The 19,592-nt window shown below is 34.8% G+C and overlaps 2 long non-coding RNA genes across 3 annotated transcripts in view; one reads left to right on the plus strand and one right to left on the minus strand.

Moving 5' to 3' along the window:
* LOC129061058 (uncharacterized) overlaps window positions 1-16,037 on the minus strand; it is a 29,831-nt gene extending 13,794 nt beyond the window's left edge. The window contains exons 1-2 of the long non-coding RNA XR_008528040.2: window positions 15,803-16,037; window positions 14,216-14,262 (exon numbers count right to left, since the gene is read on the minus strand). This is a non-coding gene — a long non-coding RNA (uncharacterized LOC129061058). The remainder of the gene's footprint in view (window positions 1-14,215; window positions 14,263-15,802) is intronic.
* LOC129061057 (uncharacterized) overlaps window positions 1-17,039 on the plus strand; it is a 184,388-nt gene extending 167,349 nt beyond the window's left edge. Inside the window, exon 8 of one of the 2 annotated variants that reach the window (XR_008528037.2) lies at window positions 16,922-17,039. This is a non-coding gene — a long non-coding RNA (uncharacterized LOC129061057). Of the gene's footprint in view, window positions 1-2,381; window positions 2,664-16,921 lie in introns of those variants that run through there. The other variant, XR_008528034.2, reaches the window with a different exon arrangement.
* Window positions 17,040-19,592: the final 2,553 nt, after the last annotated feature.

Below are 19,592 nucleotides of genomic sequence, written 5' to 3' on the forward strand. Positions count from 1 at the left end.
TTTTGAGAAATTTGGCCATTGCTGGAACCTAGTAAGGCATGTTAGAGGACATCTATCCACTTTTTGTATCTTTAAAGTGGAATTTTTAGGGGAAGATAACACTTTCTCCAACATATCAGATCAAGGCCATTCCCATCTTTCTTTCAGTGTGCCCTAGAGGCTTGAGAGCAGGTATCTCTGCTGAAAGTTGAAGCAGAAAAGAAGGAAAATGCTGGACACCAGGTGGCACTATGGTGTACCTCCTGTAGGATTTCCAGGTGTAGTAAAGAAATTTGAAAAGGCTGTAGACCACATGAAGCCTTTAGGAACGGATGGAGAGCAGAGGTATTATCTTTCCTGCTTAACTCCAGGAAGCTGTACCCTAGGGAAGAAGCATGGTTACATTTCAACAGGGATTAGAAAATTCAAGTTGAGTAGGAGGTCTTGAAAGATGGGTTTATGACAGGGGAGGAAATTGTAAAATATGCAAAATTTAATTGCGGAAAGTTGTTGAACTAATCTTGCCTAAGGGGCAAGTGGAGTATTAGAAACGCCTTGCTTTGAAAATCTAGCTTGTTGGCTAATTCACAACTTGAAAGGCGAGACATTTTGTTTTGTTTCAGTTTTTAGACTATATTAAGGATAGGAAGATAATTATACCTATTTTATGAATCACTGCTAAATAATGTTAAATGAAACAATGTACATAAAGTGGTTGAAACATTGCAGGTATTCAATAATTAATGCATATTTATAGTATTATTGCTGAATGCCATTATTGCCATTTAAAAAACATGATGCTTATGGTTAAATTAAAAAAAAAAATGTCCAGGACTATACCATTAGTGCTGCACTGGTTAATTTGTCATACAGCCACTGTTTGTTTTGGTTTGTTCTTATTTTGAAACTAATTCATACTGAAATTTGGATTGAATTCTTGGCATCATAAATTACACAATGTGTCTCAGGCTCTAAAGAGGCCTTAACAGGGTGCAGGGCTCATCATGTCTAGTTGTTAGAATACAGCAAAATAAATATTATGGTAAGATATTAGGCCAGAGATAGTAATGCTCACCAAACACCGTGTTTGTTACCCTTCATTTCTCAGCAAACTTAATGAGTTAGGAACATATCAACAGTTCTGGCAACTGTTCTATGGTCATAACTGATTTCTGGGTCAAAGCATAGAAGTGCAGTTTGCAAAACTCTAATCAACCATGCATTTAACACCATGAGAATTATTGGTAAACTCGACGAAAATAGTTTTAGGAATAGAAAGGAATTGGAGAAATTGCAGACATACAGACAATTCTTTGAAGGAGTATTTTATTGTGAAGGGGATCAGAGAAACGAACAGTAGCAATTTTGGAAAGAGAGATCAAAAGATTATTATTTTTTAACTACAAGGGAAGTATCATGTTATATTCTGGTAGAAATTATTCAGTAGAGAAGGTCAAATAAAGAAAACTAGTAGATAAAAGCAAATAATTTCCAGATCCATGTTCTTGAGCAGGCAGGAGAGGTGGGTTCAGGAGTTCAGCAGAGGGATTGGCCTACAGAGCACTGACAGTTCAACTATAGGAGGAAGGAAGGAAGAGTGGATGGGTACAGATTCTAGTTAGAGAGGATGCTCTTCATTTAATGGGTATTCACACCAATGTACTTTTTAGTAATGAGCTTTAGTAGTATTTTTAAAATATACTTTGATTTACACAAAACAAAAGACGAATTTTAGATATAAAATGAGCTACCTATTAAGAGTAAGGAATTTTAAATGTAATAAAATTTTAGAGCTAAATATTATTGTCTTCCCTTGAAAAGGGAAAAAATTAATTGGGATTGTTAATAATAAGTTATTCCACAAGTAGCCATACTCTCTGGAAAAGTTTTTCCAGCTCAGTGTTTGCTGTATAGATCAGGGTTTGGCAAACTACAACCTTTGGGTCAAACAGGACTGACGTGTTTATAGAAATAAGGATATATTGTAACACAGCCATGTTCATTCATTTACTATTGTCACTAGCTGTTTTCATGCTACAAAGGCAAAGTTGGGTGTGACACAGACCTATTTTCTGCAAAGCCAAAAATATTAAGTTTCTAGTTGTTTACAAAAAAAATTGTAGACCCCTGATTAAAAATGATTGGCTCAGTTGAGGCTGGCCTCTGAAATTTAGATTAAAATAATACACTAGCATAAATATCAAAATAACCGCCAAGAGTTAAAGAAAGAATGTGCCAATCAGAAGAAGAGAGTTTGGTTATCAATGGTATCTTGAGAAAGTTTCACTGCAGTAAATACTACTCATTCAAAGCCCCGTGTCTCAGTCTGTTCCTGCTGCTGTAACAAAATACCTTAAACTGAGTAATTTATAATAATAGGCATTTATTTCTTATCATTCTAGAGGCTGAGAAGTCCAAGATCAAGAAACCATCAGATGTGATGGCTGATGAAAGCTTTCTTATTCAAACATGGCACCTCTTGCTGTGTCCTGACAAGGCAGAAGGGACAAACACTGTGTCTGCATGTGGTAGAAGAGTTGAAGGAGCAAACTTGCTCCCTCAAGTGTTTTTATTAAGACATATTCCATCCATGAGGATGGAGCCCTTGTGGCCTAATCACCTAATTAAGACGCCCCACCTCTTAATACTGTTGCATTGGGAATTAAATTTCAACATGTGTATTAGTCTGTTCTCACACTGCTAATGAAGACATACCCAAGACTGGGTAGTTTATAAAGGAAAAAGGTTTAATGGACTCACAGTTCCACATGGCTTGGGAGGCCTCACAATCATGGTTGAAGACAAAGGAAGAGCAAAGAGAGGTCTTACATGGTGGCAGGCAAGAGAGCTTGTGCAGGGGAAGTCACATTTATAAAACCATCAGATCTCATGAGACTTATTCACTATCCATAAGAACAGTATGGAGGAAACTACCCCCATGATTCAATTATCTGCACCTGGCCCCACCCTTAACATGTGGGGACTGTTACAGCTCAGTGAGATTTGGATGGGGACACAGCCAAACCATATCAACATGAATTTTGGAGGAACACAAACATTTCAAACCATCGCACCCCATTCAGAAAGGAAAGCCTTTCTTGCTGACTTGACCAGGCCAGGCCCAATGATATAAATACATCACTCTGAGATAGATTCAAATACTGTTGAATTTTGATTTGTCTAGTGTCCCTTCTTGTTGCTTCTTGATGCTTTAACTTTCTCTGAGCTTCATAAGTCTCTCTGCTTAAGGTAAGAATAAATATGCTGAAGTTTGATTATTTGGCACATTATCCTTTCCACAGTTTTCTTTATTTTTAAAAATTTCAATAGAATTAATACTTTTAGAGAAGTTTTAGATTCATAGCAAAAAGTACAGAGAGTTCCCATAGACCTTCTGCACCTACAGATGCAGAACTTCCTCCATTATCAATATCCTACACCAGAGTGGTCATTTTGTTACAATAGATAAAACTACCATGACACATCATTATCACCCAAAGTCTATAGCTTACATTGTGGTTTACTTTTGGTTTACATTCTACGGGTTTTCCCAAATATATATGGACATGTATCTATCATTTTAGTATCATACAGAACAGTTCACTGCCCTAAAAAATCCTCTGTACTCTGCCTATTCATCCCTCTCTCACCCATCTCCTGATAACCACTGATTTTTTTTACTGCCATCATAGTTTTACCCTTTCCAGAATGTCATATCTTTAGTACAAAATAGTATGTAGACTTTTCAGTTTGGCTTCCTTTGCTTGGCAATATCCATTTAAAATTCTTCAATGTATTTTCATTGCTGGATGGTTTATTTTATTTTATAGCTGAATAATATTCCATTCTCTGGATGTACCACCATTTATTTTTCCATTAATCTACTAAAGGATATCTTGGTTGTGTCCAAGCTTGGGCAATTATGAAAAAAGCTGCTGTAAATGCTCATGTACAGATTTTGAGGTGGATATAAGTTTTCAATTCCTTTGGATAAATATTGTAGAGTGCAATTGCTGTGTCATGTAAGAGTATGTTTAGCTCTTTAAGAAGCGGTCAAAGTGTCTTCCAAAATGACTATACCATTTTTCATCTCCACCAGCAATGAATGAAAGTTCCTGCTGCTCCCCAATCTTGTCAGCACTTGGTGGTAACTGTTTTGGACTTTTGCCGCTCTAATATGTGTGTAGTGATATCCCATTGTTTCAATCTTTAATTCCCTAATGACACACAATGTTGAATATCTTTTTTATGTGTTTATTTACCATTGTCATGTGCTATTTGTCAGGTGTCTGTTCTGGTCTTCTGTTTTTAATCAGGTTGTTTATTTTCATTTTATTTTTAAAATTAAATTAAATTAAATTTTTGTAGAAATTGAGTCTCACTATATTGCCCAGGCTGATCTCGAACTGCTGGCCTTGAGAAATCCTTCTGTCTCAGCCTCCCAAAGTACTGGGATTACAGAATTGAGCCACCCTACCTTGCCTCATTTTTAAATGTGCTAATTAATAGTTTATTAATATGGTAATTGTAGAATCATTTGAAAATACAGAAAATATTATAAAGAATAAAATTAGTATTGCCCATGATTCTATCACACAGATAAACATTGCAATATTTTTGTGTTTTTCTTCCAGCTTTTGCCTTTCTAAGCTGGCTCCATATCTATTGCTGTGTTTTAAGAGTTCCTTGTATATTTTAGAAATTTTTTTTTTCGAGATGGAGTCTTCCTCTGTCACTCAGGCTACAGGTGGTGCAATCTTGGTGCAATCTTGGATTTTTTTTTCATGTGACTGTCCAGTTATCCCAGCATGATTTATTGTAAAGGCTATCTTTTCTCCATTGTATTGCCTTTTCATCTTTGTCAAAGATGATTTTATTGTATTTGTGTGAGTCTATTTCTGAGCTTTCTATTCTGCTCTATTGACTATTTTTTTGTCAATACCACAGTGTTTGGAGTACGATACCTTTATTAAGTCTTAAAATTGATAGTGTCAGTCTTCCAACATTGTTTTTCTCCTTCCATATTAAATTGGTTATTCTTGGTCTTTTGCCTCTCCATGTAAACTTTAAAATCAGTTCATCAATATCCACAAAATAATTTGCCTAGATTTTGATTGGGGTTGCATTGAATCTATAGATCAGTTTGAGAAGAGCCTACATTTTGACAATATTGAGTCTTCCTATCCATGAATATGGAATATTCTCCTCATTTATTTAGTTCTTCTCTGATTTTTTAATCAAGATTTTGCAGCTTTCTATATTCAGACCTTATACATATTTTGTTACGATGTATACCTAAGTATTTCATTTTGGGGGATGGTAATGTACATGGTAATGTGTTTTTAATTTCAAGTTTCACTTGTTGATTCTTGGTAAATAAGAAAGAGATTGACTTTTTTATATTAACCTTATATCTCTCAAACCTGCCACAATTGCTTATCAGTTTCAGTTTTTGTTTTTTGCCTTTCAGATTTTCTACGCAGATAATCTTGTCATCAGCAAACAAAAACAGTTTTAGTTCTCCCTTCTTAACCTATATAGTTTTAATATTTGTTTCTTGTCTTATTGCATTAGATAGGACTTCCAATACGATGTTAAAAGGAGTAGTGGGAGGGGACATCCTTGCTTTGTTCCTTAAGCTTCCAATTTCTCACCATTAAGTATGATGTTAGCTGTAGGTTTTTAGTAGGTGTTCTCTATCAAGCTGAGGACAGTTTCATCTATTCCTAGTTTCTGTGAGATTTTATCATGAATAGGTGTTGGATTTTGTCAAATACTTTTTCTATGTCTATTTATATGATAATATGATATTCCTTCTTTAACCTGTTGATGTAATGTATTATATCAATTAATTTTCAAATGTTGAATCAGCCTTGCATATCTGGGATAAATCCAACTTGGTCAGGTTGTATAATTCTTTTTATATATTGTTAGATTCAATTTACTAATACTTCGTTAAGAATTTTTACATCTATATTCATGAGAGATATTGATCTGTTACCTTTATTTCTTGTAATGTTTTTGTTTTTGTATTAGGGTAATGCTGGTCTCACATGGCGAGTTAGGAAGTATTCTCTCCACTTCCATCTTCTGAAATGCATTGTAGAGAATTGGTATAATTTATTCATTAAATGTTTGGCAGAATTCATCAATGTACCTATCTGTGCCTGGTGTTTTATGTTTTGGAAGGTTATTAACTATTGATTCAATTACTTTACTATACATAAGCCTATTCAGATTGTCTGTTTCCTCTTATATGAGTTTGACACATTGTGTCTTTAAAGGAATTGGTCCATTTCATCTAGGTTATCAAATTTGTGGGTACAGAGTTGTTCATGGTATTTCTTTATTATTCTTTTAATGTCCATGGCCTCTGTAGTAATGTGCCTTCTTTCATTTATATATTAGTAATTTGTGTTTTCTCTCATTTTTTTCTTAGCCTGGTTACAGACTTATCAATCTCATTTATCTTTTCAAAGAGTAAACTTTGGATTTTATTTATTTTCTTTATTGACTTCCTGTCTCAATCTCAATTGACTTCCTGTCTAATCTATTTCATTAATTTCTGCTCTAATTTTTATCAGTTATTTTATTCCTACTTCTTACTTTTTTATTTTCTTCTACTTTCAATGTAGTTGGCTCTTCTTTTTCTAGTTTCCTAAAGTGGAGGCATGGTTTTTAGATATCTTTTCTAATATATGCAATAAACACCATAAATTTCCCTGTGAGCACTTCTTTTGCTGCATCCACACATTTAGATAAGTTGTATTTTTATTTTCACCAAATGCAAAATACTTAAAATTTTTCTTGAGCTTTCATTTTAACTCATGTGTTATTTAGAAATGCATCCTTTATTCTCCAAGTATTGGGGGATTTTTTTCGGCTATCTTTCTGTCATTGATTTTTACTTTAAATCTATTGTAGTCTGAGATAAGATGTATAATTTTATTATTTTAAACTTATTAAGATGCGTCTTCTAGCTCAGGATGTGGTTTATCTTGGTGAATGTTCTGTGGGAACTTGAGATGAGTATATATTCTGTTGTTGGATGAAGTAGTCTGTATATGTTAATTATGTCTATTTGATGGATGGTGCTGTTGAGTTGAACTTTTTGTTTTTACTGTTCTACTGCCTGTACATTTTTAATAGAAGTTTTTACTTTTAAAAAATAAAAATATGTTTTTCCAAATTAGGAAAGTATAATTAGCTAATTTTTATGTCATTCAGCTAATGTATATTAAGCACTTATTATGTGCTAGGGACTAGGGATAAATTTTTGAGCAAAAATAGAGCAAGTGTTTCTTTCTCTTAGTAAACTGATAAGTTTTATAAAAGATATGTCTGGTCAAATGTGCACAGTGTTATATGTAGAGGTAGAATTCATATCTCCTTACATGCAGCCCAAGGTTCTTTGGATTATAAGCTCTTGTGAACATTTATCAATTTCCTGAAAACCATATACATAATAATAGTTTTGAGACATATGAGATATTGGTCAGACAACATTTTTTCAAAGAATCATTTTTAGAAAGTAGATCTCTCTAGAAAGAAATATATATTTTCTAAGGCATCATTTTTTTCCTTCTCAAACCCACTGTGATTATGTTATTTTAGCATAGAAGTTTCTGAAATGTCAATTCTGTAGATTTTTTATGAGCACAAGACGTATTGTAATATGTAAGTTCTCCCTTTCTCCTAAAGTTTTCAAGAGTAACATGACTTGCTAAAGTGAGACAAAAATAATCTGCTCTTTCTCTGTCTCATATTTGCCCATTTTATAGGATGAAAAAGTTATGCTACTCCCCACTTGACCACGAGGCTGCTAAACTGGAAAAAAAATAAGCCTGTATTATACACATATTTTAAGAGGGGCAAACTAAAGCCTGCCTGAAAAAGTCAGTCTCCACTTTCAAATACATTTGAGCACCTCCTTTTTCATCCTCTTCTTTGGCATCACAAGGTCAGGCTGTAGAGAAATGTCTTCTGCCTGATTGTCACTGTTAGCCTCCAAATCCTTGGAAAAGGTGTACTTTTGGCCCTGAAATAATTCTTGGTTATGCTTTGGTTGAGACTCAATCATCTGATCTTACAGGGCAAGGGGCACCCAAGGAGCTGGAGATAAGTAGATACTGTTTATTTTAAGAGATCAGCTTAGTGTATCCCCCCTCTCCCACCACGAAAAAAAGTCCACATTGAAGTAAAAAGAATTTGTGTGTCTAAGGGAAAGAGCTGGAAGAAGGTAACCTCCAGTGAATCATCTGCTATGGAAAGTAATTTTTCAGTCCCAGAAACATCATACTTACTCTAGAAAATCTAAACAAAAGTGAGGGATTAGGCAATAAAAAGTTAACAAAGAATTAGTTTTAAAGATGTTTTCCATTTGCCAACCATGCCAACAGTGTGAATTTTAGTGTCATGTTTTTCTTTCTTTTATTTAGTGTCATGTTTTTATTTCTTTTGGCAAACTAAAATTATTTAAAATGTTTCCATTTATTCTTGTCAATTATATAATTTACTATTCAGTAAACCAAAGATGTAAAAGTAAATTAGGCATACAGAAGAATATTCTGTTCCCTATACAGAACTGTGGAAAGACAAGCAGAAGAAAGTCACAATCATCTTTCCTGTAGAGCCCAATTTCTCTCAGAAGCCATTTATAAGCATTATTCATATTTTTTCAAATCTGCTTTAAATTAACATATTTTTTGACAATGCTGTCTTTTGAAGATGGCAAGATCCCTGATTTTTACTATACATTGTATGAAGTGAATATGTGCTTTTATTGGTCCAAAACTTTGTCACTCAGATTTCAAAGCTTAATCTCGTTTAATTATGTAAGGGTTTGGTAAAGGGGTCTGTGTTAACTTTACGCAGATCATCCAGGGTGTTATCTACTTAGACGGTTTTGCCCTCTTAGGCTCTGACTTTCAAGGCTTTCAGGGATCTAGAGAAATAAGAGTACTCTTAGCAATATTGAATAAATTGTAAATTAGTTTGTGTTCTTTGAAAGGGGTCAGACTAGCATTATCTATCAAAATTTAATGTGTGGACATCATCCGTTTACTCAGTAATTGCAATTCTAAGAATTTATCTTACATAAATGGTCATACATATTTGCCAAGAGTTATTCAGTCCTACATACACACACAGTATATATGTATATAATGTATGTATATAATGTATATTAGCTGATGTGCAAAGATCTCAAAAAATAGTTTCAGGTAAACAAGATAGTTATATAGGAAAAGTATACCTATATAAGAATATGTAAAACAAATGAAATATATGTTTTTAATTATAGTTTATGAAATCTTTGGGTATTGAGACTGGGAGTCAGAGAGATAGTTCATATTATAAAGATTTTTCTTATTTAATTTTTTATTTATATGATTTGCTTTGGTTCCATGTGTCCTGCATTCTGGATGGAATGAAGGGTTTCTCTCCAAGTTTGTGTTGACTATGCCTGCTGTAGAGCTTCTCTATCTGGGATTATTAATCATGTGTTTCTGATGTTTTGACATCTGGGGCCTTGCTGACCCTGGAGAGCCTGTCCCTTTCAGAGCTAGCCAGCTCCTGGAGATGGTAAACAGCTCCTTTGCTGGAGCCCACCACTCTCCCTGCCTGCTTTATCAGGATCTTACACTGTGGGCCACCATTCCCCTACCCAAATCACTCCAGGAGCTGGAGACAGCTTCTACAACCTAGAACCTGCTGAAGTTATTCAAACTGGCCAATCCTAGACCTGCTTAAACTGCTTCAACTGTTTCTTCTCACAGAAACCACTGGATTCTTCTGCTGGAGAATCGTGTGGAAGGCTGCTGCCTCTACACTTGGCGGTGGACCTGGGTTTACCATTGATCCCAGCAGTCAAGAAGGAGAGATAGATGTGGAGGATGAAGTGTGAGGACAAGCTGAAACCCACAGGCCCCACCCTCCCCCCGATAAATCTTTCACTGCATCTAATCACAAAGATCTTCAAAAAGAGATGGCAACAATTTACTTCTGACTTTTAAACCTTATGTGAATTTGTTGCTAACTCTAACTCAGAATTATAAAATAAAGGAAATTCTTCAAAACATAGTCCTAGCTTAGTTAACATACTCAACCCAAAACATCACAACAACCTTCCAGTTTTGCAAGACATGGCCTGGAATTAACACATACATTTCCATTTATAGCCTATTGGACAGAACCAGCCATGTAACCTCCCATAACTGCAAGGAGCTAGGAAATGTGAGAAAGCTCATGGATGTTAATTCAGCAACCATTAAATGTCCCTGCCACACCTACTATGTCAGGAGGAAACATTTATAGATCTCAGGGTGCAAAAATTTGTATAAGTTGTCAACTTGATCTCTAACAAAAATATTTTGTATGAGTACATGTATTTGTCTTATTAAAAATTTGTATTTAGTATTAGAACTATCGTCACTGTAGCCAAGATTTAAATTGCTACTCTGAAGCTTCTGGTTTTCACTCAGGTTTTTTTCAGAAAAAGCCTCTCTATAGAGAAATCTTCATCTCCTTATTCCCTCATGCTTTTCTTAAGCATTATTAGATCTAAGTATTATGAAAGGAGTTTCAAGCATTGAGCTTTCCTAATTGCAGCATTCAGCAGCCCTTGAAGTATGGACTCAACTATATTTCATTTAGTGGGTGGAGAGCAGAAAAGAGAGAGAGGAAAGTGGAAGATGAAAGAAACCTTGCAAATTAGAAAACTAATAGAGCGCCTCTATATGTATTCTTGGGACAAATTTGATGTTACCTGGAGTGGAAATATGAGCATTTAGGGAAAAGTATATTTTTACAGCATCTTATAAATGAAAGAGTTGGTCATTTTATACCGATGAGTCATTCTGGAGATTATAAGACTTTTCTTTTAAGGCTATTATGCAATGGCAATAACAGGAAGCTGACACAAAGCAATTGCAATTACTCCTCAGAAGAAAGGAAGAAAGAATTAATTAAAGCTCTTTTCTTCTTTAGTAAAGAAAAGAAATAGAGACTTGCTTATTCGGGCAAAGAAAATTTTCACAAATTTCTGTTGAGCTAGCCCAAATTTGTGTAACAAGAACAAATTTGTGCATGGTTTGATTCCGTTTGAGATTAAAATTAAACACTATTACAGCATAAAATTGATGGCTGATCTGACAATTACTCTTTCAGTATATATAAAAATAAAAAATGCAGCAACATCAATACAGAGTTATTGCTGAAACTTTCTCCACTCTGATATAGCACAGCATTACACAGCTGACCATCAAGGTGTTTTATTTTCTAGGAAATCTGAACTGGAAGTCACAAGCTCTAGAACCTGGTTGTGACTGTGACTAGGTGTGTGATCTTGGAAAAGCGCTTAACTTCTTTGAACTTTGCTTTTCTCACCTCCCAAATTATCTATTTTGATGTGATATTGCTATAGAAGCATGTCCAATGAATATATAAGGCAAGCCACATATGTAGTTTAAAATTTTATAGTAGCCACCCTTTAAAAAGCCAAAAGAAGCAGGTAACATTAATTTAAAATATGTTATACTGAATGACTATATCCAAAATGGTATCATTTCTACATGTAATCAAAATTTCATATACAAAATTTGTACAAAATACAAAATTTCACATCATTTTACTTTGCAATCTTGTACATATTACACTTATAGCACATTTAATTTTGAAGGTTAAATTTTATTGGAAATATTTTATTTGTATTTAGATTGAATAAAATTTACAGTCAAAAAAGATTTATATACCTAAGGCATTCCCTAATATACTTAACATTTTTCTAATAACAATAAGATATTAGTTTTAAAATTTAAATTAAATAAAATTAAAAATCTACTCCCTGAACAACTCTGTCAAAAATTACATAACATGAAGAAATGAAGAAATTGCTACATGTAGAACCTAGCAAGACTGAATCATGAAGAAACAGAAAATCTGAACATCCCAACAAAAAATATGGAGATTGAATAAGTAATTATGGCTTCCATCAAAGAAAAGCTCAGGACCTGATGGCCTAATTGCTGATATCTGCAGAACATTTACAGAAGAACTAATACTAATTTTTCTAAAGTCCTTCAAAAAAAATTAAGAGCAGGGGGTATTTCCAAAGTCCATTTACAAGGCCAGCATTACCCTGATAACAAGGCCAGACAAAGACATTACAAGAAAAGAAAACCACAGGCTAATATCCCTAATGAACATAGATATAAAAATCCTCAAGAAAGTACTTAGCATGCTGAATTCAACAACATTTTAAAAGGATTATTCACCATAATTAAGCAGGATTTGTCCCAAAGATGGAAGGATAATTCAACATATGCAAATCTATAAATGTGGTACATTACATTAACAGAATGAAGACAAAAACCGTGTGATCAACTCAACAGATGCAGACAAAGCATATGACAAATCTCAACAAATTAAATGTGGAAGGAATATAAAATAATGGTCATACATGACAAGCCAAAAGCTAACATTATACTCAACAGTGAAAAGATGAAAGCTTCTCCTGTGAGATGAGAACAAGACAAAGATGCCCACTCTCATTTCTTCTACTTGACATAGTGCTGGAAGACCTAGCTAGAGCAATTAGGCATGAGAAAGAAATAAAAGGTATTTATATTGGCAAGAAAGAAGTTAAATTATCCTTGTTTGCAGACAATATGACCTTATATATAGAAAACCTTAACAACTCCTCCAAAAAACTGTTAGGATCCATAAACAAATTCAGTAAGTTGCAGGATATGAATTCAACATACAAATTAAGTGGCATTTCTATAACCTCACAATGAACTGTTTATAAAAAGAAATGCAGAAAACAATCCCCAACCTTATACACAAATGCTACCAAAAGAAAAAAAAAAAAACTTAAGAATAAGTTTAACCAAGGAGCTGAAAGACCTGTATGCTGAAAATTATAAGGCATTGACTAAATAAATTAAAGAGGACACAAATAAATGGAAAGACGCACCACACTCATGAATTGAAATAATTAATATTCTTAAAATGTCCATCGTACCTAAAGCAATGCCTATCAAAATTCCAGTGATATTATTTCACATAAATGGAAAAAATCAATCTTAAACTTTCCATGAAAACAAAAAAACAACCCAAATGACCAAAACAATCTTGAGTAAAAAGAACAAAGCTGGAAGCCTTTCACTACCTGACTTCAAAATATACTATTATACAAAGCTATTGTTGCCAAAATATCAAACTGTCATAAAAACAGACACATAGATCAACGAAACAAATTACAGATCACAGAAATAAATCCTTACATTTATGGTTAATTGTTTTTTTTAAAAAAGTTTCCAGGAATACATAATGGGAAAAAAAAGAGCCTCTTCAATTAGTGATGTTGGGACAATTGGATAGCCACATGCACAGGAATGAAATTTGACCCTTATCTCACACCATATACAAACTTAACTCAAAATGAATCCAAGGCTTAAATATAAGACTTAAAACATAAAACTACTGTAAGAAAATATATGAGAAAAACTCCATGACATTGTTCTAGGCAATGATATTTTGGATATAAAGCTGAGAGCACAGACAACAAAAGTAAAAGTAGAAAAATGGAATTATATCAAATTATAAAGCTTCTGCACAGCCCAGCAAAACAATCAACAGTATAAAGAGACAACCTGTGGAATGGGAGGAAATATTTGCAAAACATATAATACATCTGATAAGGGGTTAATATTCAACATATGTAAGGAACTTGAACAACTCAATAGTGGGCAAACAAATGGGCACAGGATCTGAAGAGACAGTTCTCCAAAGAAGATACACAAATGGCCAACAGTTACATAGAAAAATGCTCAAAATCACTAATCATCACAGAAATGCAAAGTAAAACCACAGAGACATAGCATCTCATCACCATTAGAATGGCTGTTATCAAAAAGACAAAAGATATCAAATGTTGGAGGGAATGTGTAGAAAAGGGAACCTTCACACATTGTTGATGGGAATGTAAACTAGTCATTATGAAAAACAGTATGGAGGTTTCTCGAAAAATCAAAAACAGAACTACCATACAATCCAGCAATTCTACAATTGATCATATAGCCAAAGGAAATAAAATCAGTGTCAAATAAATACCTGCACTCTTATATTCACTGCAATATTATTCACATAGACAAAATATAAAATCAACCTAAATGTTCATAAGTGAATAAATGGACAAAGAAAATGTGGTACATATATTCAAGAAAATACTACTCACCCTTAAAAAAGGAAGAAATCATGCCATTTGCAACAACATGGATGAATCTGGAAGACATTATGTGAAGTGAAATAAACCAAGCACAAAAAACAAATACCACATGGTCTCATTTATAAACGGAACATTAACAAGTTGAACTCATGGAAGATAGTAGAAGGGTGGTTACCAGGGGCTGGGGAGGGGAGCTGGCACCCCTTTGATGAACATCTCCAATGAGAAATAAATAATGGCCGGGCATGGTGGCTCACGTCTATAATCCCAGCACTTTGGGAGGCTGAGGTGGGTGGATCACCTGAAGTCAGGAGTACAAGACCAGCCTGGCCAACATGGTGAAACCACGTCTCTACTAAAAGTAAAAAAAAATTAGCCAGGCCTGGTGGCGGGTGCCTATAATCTCAGCTATTCGGGAGGCTGAGGCAGGAGAAAGGAGAATCGCTCGAATTCGGGGGGTGGAGGTTGCAGTGAGCCAAGATCGCACGACTGCACTTCAGGCTGGGCGACAGAGTGAAACTCCATCTCAAAATAAATAAATAAATAAATAAATAAAATGAAGAAATAGAAAATTTGAGTAGCCCAACAAAGAATAAGGAGATTGAATCTGTAATTATGCCTTCCATGAAACAAAAGCCCAGGACTTGATGGCCTAACTGCTGATTTCTACTGAACATGTAGAGAAGAACCAATACCAATCCTTCTAAAAATCTTTAAAAAATTAAGAGTAGGGAGTATTTCCAAACTCCTTTTACAAGGCCAGCATTACCCTGATACAAAGCCAGAGATGTTCATCAGAGGATTTAATATTTCAGTTAGACAGACAGAGTAAGTTCAAGAGGTCTATTGGAGAAAATGGTGACTACAATTAATTACAATGTATTATATTCTTGAAAATTAATATCTGAGTAGATTTTAAGTCTTCCCCCCCAAAAATGATAAATATGTGAGATAATGCATATGTTAATAAGCTCTATTTAGCCTCTTCTACAATGTATACACCTTTTTAAACAACATGTTGTACACTGTAAATATATACAATTTCCATTTCTCAATTAAAAAAATTCTACTTTCTAGGTTATATTAGCCACATTTTAAGTGCTGAATATCTTCATGGAGCTGCTACTCTTTTGCAGAATGTAGTTCTAAAATTTCTGCTACATCTGCTTCTACATTTATGAAGCTCCTATGGAGTAGATGCTTCTTTACAATGAGAAAAATTAACAGGATTTTCTCCATATTTCAGGGGGTACTGATTACCAAGGCAGATATAGTTCCTTGTGCTACCTTTCTTCTCCACCCTAGGTACTGTATTTTGTGGGTAAAGTTCATAAATTTTTCTGCTTTTCCAATTTCTGGATGAAAACATTTTCAGTTTGGTGGGTTTAGTAAAAATTATTAGATAAGAAAAAAAAAAACCCTCAACTCTGTCTTTGACAGATTCTTAAAGAAGAATCCGTTTCCACACTGCTATAACGAACTGCTTGAAACCAGGTAATTTATAAAGGGAAGTGGTTTAATTGATTCACAGTTCCATGTGGCTGGGGAGGACTCAGGAAACTTAATCACGGTGGAAGGCAAAGGGGAGGCAGATACCTTCTTCACAAGGAGGCAGGAAGGAGGATGACCAAATGAGGAACTTGCCAAACACTTACAAAACCGTCAGATCTCGTGAGAACTCACTCACTATCACGAGAACAGCATGGGGGAAACTGCCCCCATGATTCAATTACCTCCACGTGGTCTCTCCCTTGACACGTGGGGAGTATAGGAATTATGGGTATTACAATTCAAGATGAAATTTGGGTGGAGACACAGCCAAACCATATCAACACATATACAGGAAATCACAATTCTGTGTAATAAATTAAAACTGTGGCATAGTTTACAAATGTCCTTTATGGTTAAAACAAGGTTGTATTTGGGCCAGGTGCGGTGGCTCATGCCTGTAATCCCAGCACTTTGGGAGGCTGAGGCGGCCGAATCACAAGGTCAGGAGATGGAGACCATCCTGGCTAACCCCGTCTCTACTAAAAATACAAAAAAATTAGCTGGGCGTGGTGGCGGGTGCCTGTACTCCCAGCTACTCGGGAGGCTGAGGCAGGAGAATGGCGTGAACCTGGGAGGCGGAGCTTGCAGGGAGCTGAGATCGCGCCACTGCACTACAGCCTGGGTGACAGAGACTCTGTCAAAAAAAAAAAAAAAAAAAAGGTATGTAATGGAGAGAGCTTATTTTAGCTTATTTTTCTTTAAGCGAAGCTCTCAAAGAAACAGAAAATAAATACATTATCATATACCTATTTCTGATATTAAAATACACATCTGTTTAGCTAGTGTGATGTCCATTTTTCTGTTCTACGTGTTGCTATCAAAAACAAGAAAAAGTGATGGGGAGAACGCTAACATTCTGTGAAGACCTAGTCAGTGCAAGTGAGACTGCAGGCAAATTAGTTTATAGGTGATTATATTTTATCTTTTTAGTGACTCTCTGAGATAAACATTATTATTCCCATTTTATACATAACAAAGAAGCTCGGGGAAGTTGAGAAACTTGTTGCTAGAGTGACCTATTTAAAATTATATAGCACCATGTTATTATTCTGTTTAAATTCTCTAGTATTCCTTCAGAAAAAAAAAAAATCAAATTCTTTAGATAAAAAGGAAAGGCTCTCCAAACACACAATCCAACTTCCACCTCCATTCTCTTTTTCCTAGAATGGTTATTTCTCTTCCTGACTGACAATTGAGTTTTTGTTCTTCAAGGCGTATTTGAATAACACCTCTTGGAAGCCTTCTCTGTCCTGATTTAGAAGGGTAGGTATTGTATAATTTTCTTCTGTGCTTCCTGATGCCCTGCACATGACCTTTCTCATGCTGTGTTACAATTATTTTTATTTACTGGTCTGTCTCTTCCATTTTCTATGTTTCTATGTTTTTCATTGTTATCCTCAGGAATAAGTACAGTGCCTGGGTAAGAGCTAAGCAAATATTTCTTGAACGGTGAAATTCATTTAATGGAATGTAATCTAAATATAAACTGAGTTTTTCCTGTCTATATTTGTCCAGATTCTTTCTCTTGGATCCAACCCTCATCATCTCTACTCCAACCCACATTTGGCTTCAGGGAGAGGAGAGAATAACTTCTTACCTGATAACTCTTATTCTCTTTTTCCCTTCTTGCTCAGTCTGTATACTATCTATATACCTTTGACCAGTCAATATACTATCACACTATAATCTCATATATACCTGCAGCCATTCTCTGTTTTCAAGTAAGAGCTTTCCCACTTTGCACCCAATGCCACCTCCAGAGACGATGGTCTCTAAATCTATTATCCAAGACCAACATCTACACAGAATATCTTTGCCTCTTTATCTGAGTAAGGTCTCATCTTGATATACTACAAATCAGGATAGTGGTGGTGATTGGCAGGGCAGGAGTAGAAAGGAGGGATTAGGATGATGGTTGTGGATTGAAGTGTTAGTTCTGTTGTCTGTCGAGAATTCATAATGGAAGAGCAGCATTCAACTATTTTTATAATATGAAATACTTACTGTATCATTCTCTTCAGCTTTAGGCTCAGTCATCAATTCTTGTACAGTAGGAAAAATCCCACTATTATGCTATAATCTTGGGTATATCTGCAGCCATTCTCTGTTCTCAAGTAAGAGTTTTCCCACCTTACACCCAATGCCACTCCCAGGGATTATGATCCCTAAATCTGTTCTCCAAGACCAGCATCTACACAGGAATATCCTTGCCTCCTAATCTGGGCAAGATCTCATCTTGATATACCACAAATTATAAACCATGTGAAAATGTAATGCTGCCTGCCAGTGCACTCTAATAAAATAGTAGAAGATGAGTGAAGAACAGAGACGAAACTAGTTATACATTAGAATAAGCTAGTAAACACAAGTAGAGGCTATGGTTTTCATTTCTCTCAGTAATTATTTCTAGCCCTAAGTAAGCTAGCTTATTTATAACTTTCTTCATGGTAGTACTCTACTCATTTTTCCTGTACCTTAGGCTGGCACCTTGATTGACGAGGTTCTTTGTCTTATTTGGTAGCCTAATTTTTCATTCCTGAGGAATCTGTGCCCTTATTGGTCTTTCATGAATATAGCAATGATATATGGTCAAACTCTTCTACTAATTATGGCAGTAGAAGAGGTATGCCAGGCACCTGAGTTTTCCTCTTATACTTTCCTGCTCAATCCTTGGAAATCAGGTTTGGTTATCCCAGCCATTATAATTTATGCCAGTTCTCTTAATGACACACTGTACGGGCCAGCTGGTATCTCAGGTTTCTATTTAGCGGAACCAAAAAAAAAAAATCAAGTATCCTTTTGGAATTATTTCACACCTGAATTCTTAAATCTCTGTAACAAAGAAAACGTAATAAAGACCATATATAAAAAACCTACAGTGACTAACATATTCTGTGGTGAGAGACTGAAAACTTTCCCTTTAAAATCAGAAAAAAGGTAAGGATGCCCATCATGTCACTTCTATTCAACATACTACTGGAAGTTATAGTCAGAGAATTGGGCAAGGAAAATAAATAAATATATCCAAATTGGGGAGGAAGAACTGAAATTATTTGCAGATGACATAGTCTTATATGTAGAAATTGCTAAAGATATATATATATATATCACACACACACACACACACACACACACTGTTAGAATTAATTAACAAATTTAGCAAACTTGTAGGATACAAAATCAACATACGAAATCACTGGCATTTCTATGTTAACAGTGAACAATCCAAAAAGGAGATTAAGAAAACAATTTCATTTATTATAGCATAAAAAGAATAAAATAATTAAAAATACAATTAACCACAAAGGCAAAAGATTTGTACACTGAAAACTATGAGATTGCTGAAAAAAACATTAAAGAAAACCTCTTGTAGAAACTTATCATGAAGACTGGAAGAATAAATATTGTTAACATGGCAACAACACCCAAAGTGACTTACAGATTCAAGGCAATTACAATAAAATACTAATGCTGTAGGGGTTTTTTTTTGTTTTTGCAGAAATAGAAAAATCCATTTTAATATTTATATGGAATCTGAAGGCACCCTAAATAGCCAAAACAGTCTAGATAAAGAGGAACAAAGTTGAAAGTCTCACACCCCATGGTTTCATAACTTATGACAAATCTATAATAATCAAAACAGTGGGGTTTTGGCATAAAGACAGACCCATAGAACATTATAATTGAATAGAGTGCCCAGAAAGAAACCCTCACACATATGGTCAAATAATTTTCAGCAAGAATACTAAGACCATTCAAGGGGGAAAGGGCAGTTTTTTCAACCAACGTTGTTAGGAAAGCTGCATATCCACATGCAAAACAACAAGGTTAAACC

The sequence above is a fragment of the Pongo abelii genome, chromosome 7 (assembly GCF_028885655.2).
Source record: "Pongo abelii isolate AG06213 chromosome 7, NHGRI_mPonAbe1-v2.0_pri, whole genome shotgun sequence".
In the NCBI taxonomy this organism is placed as follows: domain Eukaryota; kingdom Metazoa; phylum Chordata; class Mammalia; order Primates; family Hominidae; genus Pongo; species Pongo abelii.